At 41.5% G+C, this 8,462-nt stretch overlaps 1 protein-coding gene across 3 annotated transcripts in view; it reads right to left on the bottom strand.

Moving 5' to 3' along the window:
- Positions 1-7,442, bottom strand: part of LOC124596597 (probable multidrug resistance-associated protein lethal(2)03659) — a 261,248-nt gene extending 253,806 nt beyond the window's left edge. For all 3 annotated transcript variants that reach the window (XR_006978324.1, XM_047135794.1, XM_047135793.1), the window contains exon 1: positions 7,314-7,442. The gene's annotated coding sequence lies outside the window, so the exon portion shown is untranslated. The remainder of the gene's footprint in view (positions 1-7,313) is intronic.
- Positions 7,443-8,462: the final 1,020 nt, after the last annotated feature.

The raw sequence follows: 8,462 nt of genomic DNA on the forward strand, positions 1-8,462 counted from the left end.
CACCCTTTAGCTTTGACTGTTTGTTACGTCCAAATAGTAGTATCATCCCCAATTACAACATGATTTTTGAGCAGAGTTTCAGGAAATTAGAATCAATAGCAGAATACTGGTGATTTTTTTTGTAGTAGTCAAGCACATCACTTTTCGAGAAAAGCAGCCAATGGTAGACAGATAGTTTTTTATTTGCCTATTTAATTTAATATTTTGATTCTATATATCTTGAAACTGAAGGAGTCAAAATTTTTCAATCTTTGTTCGATTTCTACGTTTATTACAGTATGTAACAGGAATAAAAAACCTAAAATTGGTTATTTCAGAAACCGTTTATTTTGTGCGGCATTAACAGCCCATTTGAACCGCTGTTAAAAAAATAAATAAAAGAACGATATAATCTAAAATCTTTTATATCATCGATAACCATCATCCAAATTCAGTCTTCTGCATTGCTATGGCTCCTTGGTATTGTTTATAAACAGTGGTTACCAAGCTCAAGTAGAAATAGCATCACAAGAAGCATGCTCCCAGATATCGTACGAAAACGTGAGTACTAATTTTCTTTTTTCTTCAAATAGCGGACCAACAAACGAAGTGAAATTCCTTCATATTACGTTTTCTTTCCCTTTCTCTGCCAACACTGTCGAGAACAACTTCAGTATCTGTAAGTACTTTTGTTAAATGCTTTTGCATTACCATCATAGCCTGAAGATTAGGTTTACACATCCAAACGTGCTGCTTCATTAAATAATTTAAGGCAACAAATCGTTTAGCTGGTAGCGGTCTCTATGAAAGAAACCTTTTCGTTTTGTTAATGGCTACTGAGCTCCGAAGCTAAAGTATGAGTTACTTAAAGAAGTATCTCAACCACCCTCTTTATGTAGCTTCATTTACGCCAAAAAGTTTATCGGCCTGTCACCAATCGTCAGTGTAGAGTTTTTAACGACTGCATTCTGAATACTACAATTGTTTTATTCTTTAACTTTTAGCTCCTCGTTTCCCGACTCAAACGCATGGCGCACACACCTTTGCGTATACTGGTGCCGCCATGGCGAATGCTGCGCTGCGTCACTGGATCCAAAAGTGTGCCGCCTATGTACATAAATGCGAAAAAAGAGCGTCCAAAACGCAGTCGACAAAAACAATGTTATCTGAGGATACAAGCGTATTTATGCCAACTGAAGATGTGTGAAAGCCCACAATATGTATTGGCGTAAATAAAGCTTGCAAACATGCTTGGTTGCTGTATTTGTTCAAGTATGTCATTTTATGAGCATCTTACTTCACTATCCCAAAAGGTAAAGCTGTAGCTAGAATGTGGATGGTATAAATCAGAACTTTATCGATTTCAATTGGACAGCTGCAGCTTCATTTCATCTACTGACTAATACGTGTTCAGTACCTTAAAAATCCAAATCTGGACTGGACTACCAGAACTTAGTATCGAAATTAACTGCACTTTCGCTATCTTCATAGTTAAATATAAAGTATACCAGTAATCAGTTTGGGTCCGATCCAGGAATAACACCTTGAACGCTTCCCTGAATAAGAATATGATTTCCTCGAATCAACTTTCGTCGCCAATTAAGCCATCGTCAGTGGGTTTTTATTCTAGAGTCGAACTGAAATACAGAGAATTTTTTTAAAAAAAATGTGATGCGCTATTGTCTTAACATTTACATGTAGACTTCAACAATGGGGAGGGAGGAGGAGGGGGTAATAACCCTTCAAAAATTGCAAGTCATCCACTTAATCAGTACCGGTATGTCGCTGGGGCAACGAGTACGAAAGAAATCTAAAACAAGTCTAGGCAAAATACGCACGATGCTTCAAGTAAAGTAGAAATCGTGAAAAGTAGTCACTTCACTACCACAAAGGAACAGTTATTGACAGGATACTTTCATATCAAGACCACATACAAGAGCAAAATACGTGAAGAGTCTCAACGAAAATAATTTGGTAAAGGTCAGAGCTACAAGAAACTCAATTAGTGTCGTCTATTGGTCTGACATCTTTCCTCGACGTGTGAGCGACAACTGCAGCTTCTACAGGAAATCTAGTCAGCCACGGCGGCCATTGAGATAGCATTTCATATGTAGATACAGTATCTGCATTTCGTACCACGTGCTTCATGTTACACAACTGGGGTCATAAATATAGTACAAGTTGCATGCGTCCGCTGCATGAAATACTGAAGTAAACAGCCGAAACGAAGTTGTGATTTAAGACGTTGCACATCTTGTTTCTAATATTATACTGTGCCCTGCGAACCTCAGTCAGCTAACAGACGTGGAGGTGCTTTCTACCGTGTAAGACCGGTTTAGCAGGCTTGAGATCAGTTCCCCCAGTGTGTTACTCTCGGCGACGACTGGAGGTTTCGTTACATTTCACTGATTGTACAGGGGCTCCCAAACTTCCACTCTGAAGGACAAGGTGTATACATGGACGAGGAAAAAAAATTCCCGGATATTTCCCGGATTTCCCGGTTAAAAATACACTTTCTCCCGGGTGAAAATACAATTTTCCCGTGTTAAGTGATAATATACTTTTCCTCGGTACTGTAAAATTTATCAGTACTTTGAATGTTTATGGTTTTATATGGCGACGTAGAATTTCCCGGCACTTTAGAAAACGAAACTAAGGGGAGAAAAAACACGTTTTGGAAAGATCTTTGATGTGCAGCAACATGTACGCTACATAGTTTCCTGTTATGATAGTATAACTTCGAATTCCATGTTACTTTCCAAAGCATTGAAATCGAGATTGCGACGCGCTTTTGTAAGCCAGTCATAGCTGATGTCACGTGATCTCGCCAGCCGAAGACTGCATACAACACGTGATGTAGTCAGCCAATAGCAAGATCACTCCTAAGTAGCGCGAAAATACAAATAGGAAAAGTTAATGGTTTAAATTAATATACATAGTGTTGCTACAAGAAAAACAAAGCTTTCACATATAATCGTGGTCTCGAAGATTAATAAGCAGGAAGAGAAGCTAAGCTTCCACATATAACGATCTTTTCTGCACGTGTTACACTCTGATATATCACACAAATGTGCCAGTAAAATTTTTAATAATGACGTTAATTTCTGACCTGGGCTCGAAATTCTTCTAGATGGTCGTCATCAAAGAGTTGATTTTTAATTGAGAGTCATACGCTCTCTGATTTAAGAAATTCATCGTACATTCTCGCACATAGTTCATTTTGTGTAAAAGGAAATTTACTTTCAAAAAGTAAAGCTTTTCAAACCACCATTCGCAATATTTTCCCGTGACGTGTTAGAAACTGATTCGTTTCAGCAGTTGCCAGAGAGCGCCAGATAACAGGCGCCCCCGCTCTTGCGCACCTACGATGACGCAGGAAGCTCGTATGTTCGTACGTGTAAAACATTAAAAGATTTTGCGCTATTTCACAAAAGAAACAAGACATCAGAGGATACTTCAAGAGTATAGGAATTTCGTCAACCATACTGAAATGCATAATTCGGCTTAAAGTGCACATTCGTATGTCCAGATTTGGATGTAAATTTTCTTGAGTACCAGTACTGTATTGTCTCATGTTTGGTTCTTTATTATGGCATAATGCCATGCGAGCTAGAAAATGGAAAACGTGCACTTGAAATGCAGCGAACAGTTGAAACTAACCTACAGTGTGAAATTAAACACTTCGTTTCAAATAAATTGATTGCCTCATCGCTCAAGATTAATAAAAGTCAAATCTCTTTAGCAAACCGACAAAAATAACTTCAAGGCGATTAATGCTTGACTGTCAGAAAGGTGGAGAAAATTTTAGCCTTCCGTAAACATGTGAACGTATTTTAATTCATTTGATAGATCCCGGTCACAGAAATCCGTTTTGTTTTCATTTCATGTGAGAGCAATAAATGAAGAGGAAACAGCAAAATCACTAAACGTAAACACGGGTCACGTGGAGACTACCCTCCTCCCCACTACAGCTCAGACTGCTCTGTGCATAGCCCAGGATCTACATTTCCGAACAGGGGCAATATTAGGTAGTGGCGCCCAGCCACACATCCGTAGCCAGAAGCGGGAGAAGGTACTACTAAAACGCTACTCAACTGCGCATGCACAAGAGCCCGCCCGCAACTGCTCAAACGAATATAATGTAAACAGCTCTGACGTCACGCTCATCGGAGGCAATTTGTTGTTAGGAAACAATGCATAGTCTTCCGAAAGCTATGACACACTTTGCTGTTGGCAGATGCTTGTATGAGCACTATGTTTTGCTGTTGTATATGGCGCATTTCCTTTGCGACTTAAATTTTATTTTCGTTCATTTTTCCTCTCGTTCATGTTTTGTTGGTGCAGTATTATTCTGCAGAAGCGGGATACAGTAATATCCTTTGTTGGAGTATTCATTCTTACCAGTCAAAATCACAAAAATTTAACTGAAATCTAAAACAATAATAGATTCCCGGAACTCTAAAAAATTCCCGGGTTTTTCCCGGATGAAAAAATTCCCGGGTTTTTCCCGGATCTCCCGGGTCGTAGACACCCTGAAGGAACATTGCGAGTCCTGGTACTTTGATGGAACACCTTGTTTATTATGAAGGTTAATAAAATTTATTAAAAATGATAAAAATCTTGTTTTATTTCATTATTACTTCAGTTTCATCATTAATAATACAGAAATCAAAAATTTAAAAAATTATTTTCATCAAATTTCGAAGAAATAACGCCATTGTTACGGCAGAATAGTTTGGGAAAGCCTGTATTATAGTATTGCACAGGAAGATCTCCTGACCTTCAGCTAGCAATGTGTGTGTGAGTCGGTGCAATATATTACCATCACAGGATGACACTAACATACTAACTGTTCGCAGACAGGAACAGTTTTTATTCCGTTTCCTCAGCAATTACCACAGCGCCCAGAATTAAATGCTCAACGTCAAGCTTACTTGATAGTGTAGACAAAAAAAGCTATTTTTCAGTACGTTAACGGCAAAACTAACGCAGTAACTCTTATAAGACAGTGTCAGTGCGTACGTGTGCGCGCGCAGTGACTTTCTTCCTGGTGCACTTATTGTTGAAACATAACCCCACACAATTTAATTCACTTGCTGCTCAAAATAGTTTATTGGTCAGTCTGAGAGTTACTCCCAAGATCGTGACTGCTGTCGGTTTGGACTTTCGACAAATCGCCAGATGTGTGAAATCTTCGGGTCGACCGAAGCGTCCGATCCCACCCGTCGGGTTTGACCCGTGACGTAAGGCTGTTGTGTGTGACGTCACGACGGCGCGGAATTTAGTTTGTGAGAGTGGCGTGTTTGTAGATGTCTTTTTGATGCGATCGGTGGTGCTCTCTGGTGGTGTGTTAGGTGATGTTTTTGGTTTAGTTTGCGAGTGTGGCGTCGTGTGTGAATTTTGGTAAATTGCTTTCTTTATGTCTTTGGTAGGTATGGATATGACTGACAGGATCAACAGTTTTCGGTTGTCGGCTATGATGGGGGACAGTGCGTTGTCTCTAAAAAAAATTTCTTCAACTATTCGGATTTTTGGATGAAGTCCTGAAGTGTTCAGTATGTCGTGAAGAAATGAGGCATCTCGGACCAGGGACGGCTGTATGTGGAGATGCAAGGATAACAGGTCAAGGGAAGTGTTCGATCCCAATGTGTGGCTATTGGTATCGGGAGATGTTTTTGAGCAATATAGGTCAAGGGAAGTGTTCAATCCCAATTTATGGGGTCAGGAACTGCTGTTGAGTTGTATAGGCAAGGGAAGTGTTCGATCCCAGTTTATGAGATCGGGAGCTGCTGTTGAGCTATATAGGTAAAGGGAAGTGTTCGATTCCAGATGATATTGTGTTTAGTGGTATTTGGGGAGTTTTGTGATGTCGGTTTCTTTCGTCGTTTTGCATGGTTTTGTATGGGGGTGGGTGTCTAAATTTGTTTATATTTAGTTTGTCCCCACCCAAAAAATCCCTATTTCCCGCGCTTGTCCCGTTAGTGTCATTAGGCTCTTTGTGGAACGTGTGTGTGTTTTTCGATGTATTTTCGTCCTCATAATGTGTAAGTAACGACTTTATATGTGCCATATTGGAATCGCGGTTTATGGTCGTTTCCGCCATATTTGTGACGTCATGGGTCAAAGCAGACGGGCAGGATCGGACGCTTCCGTATTTCTAAATCTTCTTACGGGCAATATTAAGTCTTCTTTAAGTTGTGCTCCGCAGGTTTCATTAATGACCGCGTCATGTGCAACCTCGATGAAGCTTCTAAAATCTTTGTCGTTTTGCACCTACTTTCGACAGTAAGTCACTATCTAGCCTACTTCAGTATTACTATCACGGAGCATGTGGCATACAGGAATTTAAAATTGTATGTCTATTTGGTTATGTGAAGGTAGGAGGAACTGGGATGTGGCACATCACATAGCCCAGAACATAACTATGGACTAGATTATGTGCTACGCTCTACGTCAACTTATCACAGCACTATATGGACATGAGACATTTTAAACGTATGGGCACCTAGTATACATTCTAAAAACTGCCGAATGGTAGACAAAAGTAGCAGCAAAACAAAGATTTTAGAGGTTCTATCGTGGTTATACATAACGCTGGCTTGATATTTACTTACTTACGTAACAAAGACGTCGACTACCTCATGAGCGATTCACAGTAACATTTATAATAATTGCTATTGGTATACTATGCACTTCTCGTTTGGACGTTGCCAGCCGTGTAGGGGTTTCACATTTCCCTACCGACCGCAAGCCTCGTGCAACAGATTACTCCTTTTATGAGCAAACCGGTTCTTCGCCTGCTACAGCCACATGACAGCTAGCAGAAGTGCAGTACCGTAGCAAACCCACGAATACGTGTTCTAATACGCCCGTTTAACTAAGGAGTACCTGTTCCATGTATTTATAAGTATACGAACTATGTTAGGTATATCTGGCTGAGGTAAAGCACTTCTTAAGACACAGGTCTTAGACTCGGGATAATGAAGGTTCGTGCTCTGTCTAGGCATCGTGATTTAGACTTTCCCCGGTTTTACTAAACCACTTCAGGCAAATGCCGGGATGTGTCCTTCAACCGACCACCTTTCCTGTCCTGCTGTCTTAAACACGTGTGTTTTGCATATGTATCACATCTTCCTTATACTGAGCTGACAAACAACGCATCAGCGTGATCTGATCTTTGGGCGAATGAATTACTAAAAGTGTCGGGGGCATGTCGCTGCAAACGATACCGTAGTCTAGGGCTGTCTTAAAACAACATTTTCGCCCGGAGGTTGACACTGTCCACTTGTACGAATTGCACATTTTCGCGTCACAAACAATCGCTGCCGCCATACCTGTCGGATTCCGTCGTCGACGACACAGCGGCTGGTGCACAAGTGTCCACAGAGATACGCGGAGCTTCGTCCGTAGTAAGGCGCCACGTACGCGAACTCGGCACTTGCACGGCGACCTCCCTGCACGGCAGCCGCGCACAGACTGTTGGCGAGTCTAGTCGGGTCGGGTCGGCACGGCACGGGTTGCTCCCGGCAGGGACACACACACACAGGCACCGCCGCACGCACAGCTATCGACCGCCGCGTGACGTCACGAATGCTGGCGAACTACCAGGCGCCGGCAATCAGGTGGAGGCCGGCCGACCACCCCCGCCGCGGGGTGTCGCAGGTCGTCTCCGCCGTTACCGACATGCACGAGCACACTTTTCAAGAAACAAAAAAACTCTTGGAAATAATGAAACAAACTCTTACAAACATAGGATCTGAAGTTAAGTTTCTTCGAACAACTTCTACTCCAGTGGTTCCCCAGCTTTTTGAGACCATTACCCCCCCCCCCCCCCCCCACTGCAACCAGATATTAGTTAGTAACCCTCGCCCCCCGCTCCTCCGACCATTATCAACATTACCGCCTAACTTTAGAATGAAAAAGAATTTTCTTTGAACACTTTCTTTCAGGAATGGTTGAAATGGCTCTGAGCACTATGGGACTTAACTTCTGAGGTCATCAGTCCCCTAGAACTTAGAAGTACTTAAACCTAACTAATCTAAGTACACCACACACATCCATGCCCGAGGCAGGATCCGAACCTGCGACCGTAGCAGTCGCGCGGTTCCAGACTAGCGCCTAGAACCGCTCGGCCACTCCGGCCGGCGAACACTTTCATTTTTAAAATGACCGAAGATAAATTACGTTTAGTTTTTATAGGCGCTTTATTAAAACAAGAATTAATGATTCAGTGATACAATTGTTGCTGTTTGTTTCTAAGAACTTTTTTTTTTTTTTTTGAAGAATGATGAAGCAATTTTCAGTGCATCACGAATGTTATCTGTAACTCCTTCTCAGAAAAGAAAACTAACTATCCACACTGAGGATTGACACTTGGTACAAAACATACTTGCTCTACACCACCCCTCTTCCTAACGACACTTGCTATTCTCTGCACTCTCATTTAAAACCAAACAAAGGAAAATGTGTGTACTATACTTAGG

This window comes from Schistocerca americana, chromosome 2 (assembly GCF_021461395.2).
Source record: "Schistocerca americana isolate TAMUIC-IGC-003095 chromosome 2, iqSchAmer2.1, whole genome shotgun sequence".
Taxonomy (NCBI): domain Eukaryota; kingdom Metazoa; phylum Arthropoda; class Insecta; order Orthoptera; family Acrididae; genus Schistocerca; species Schistocerca americana.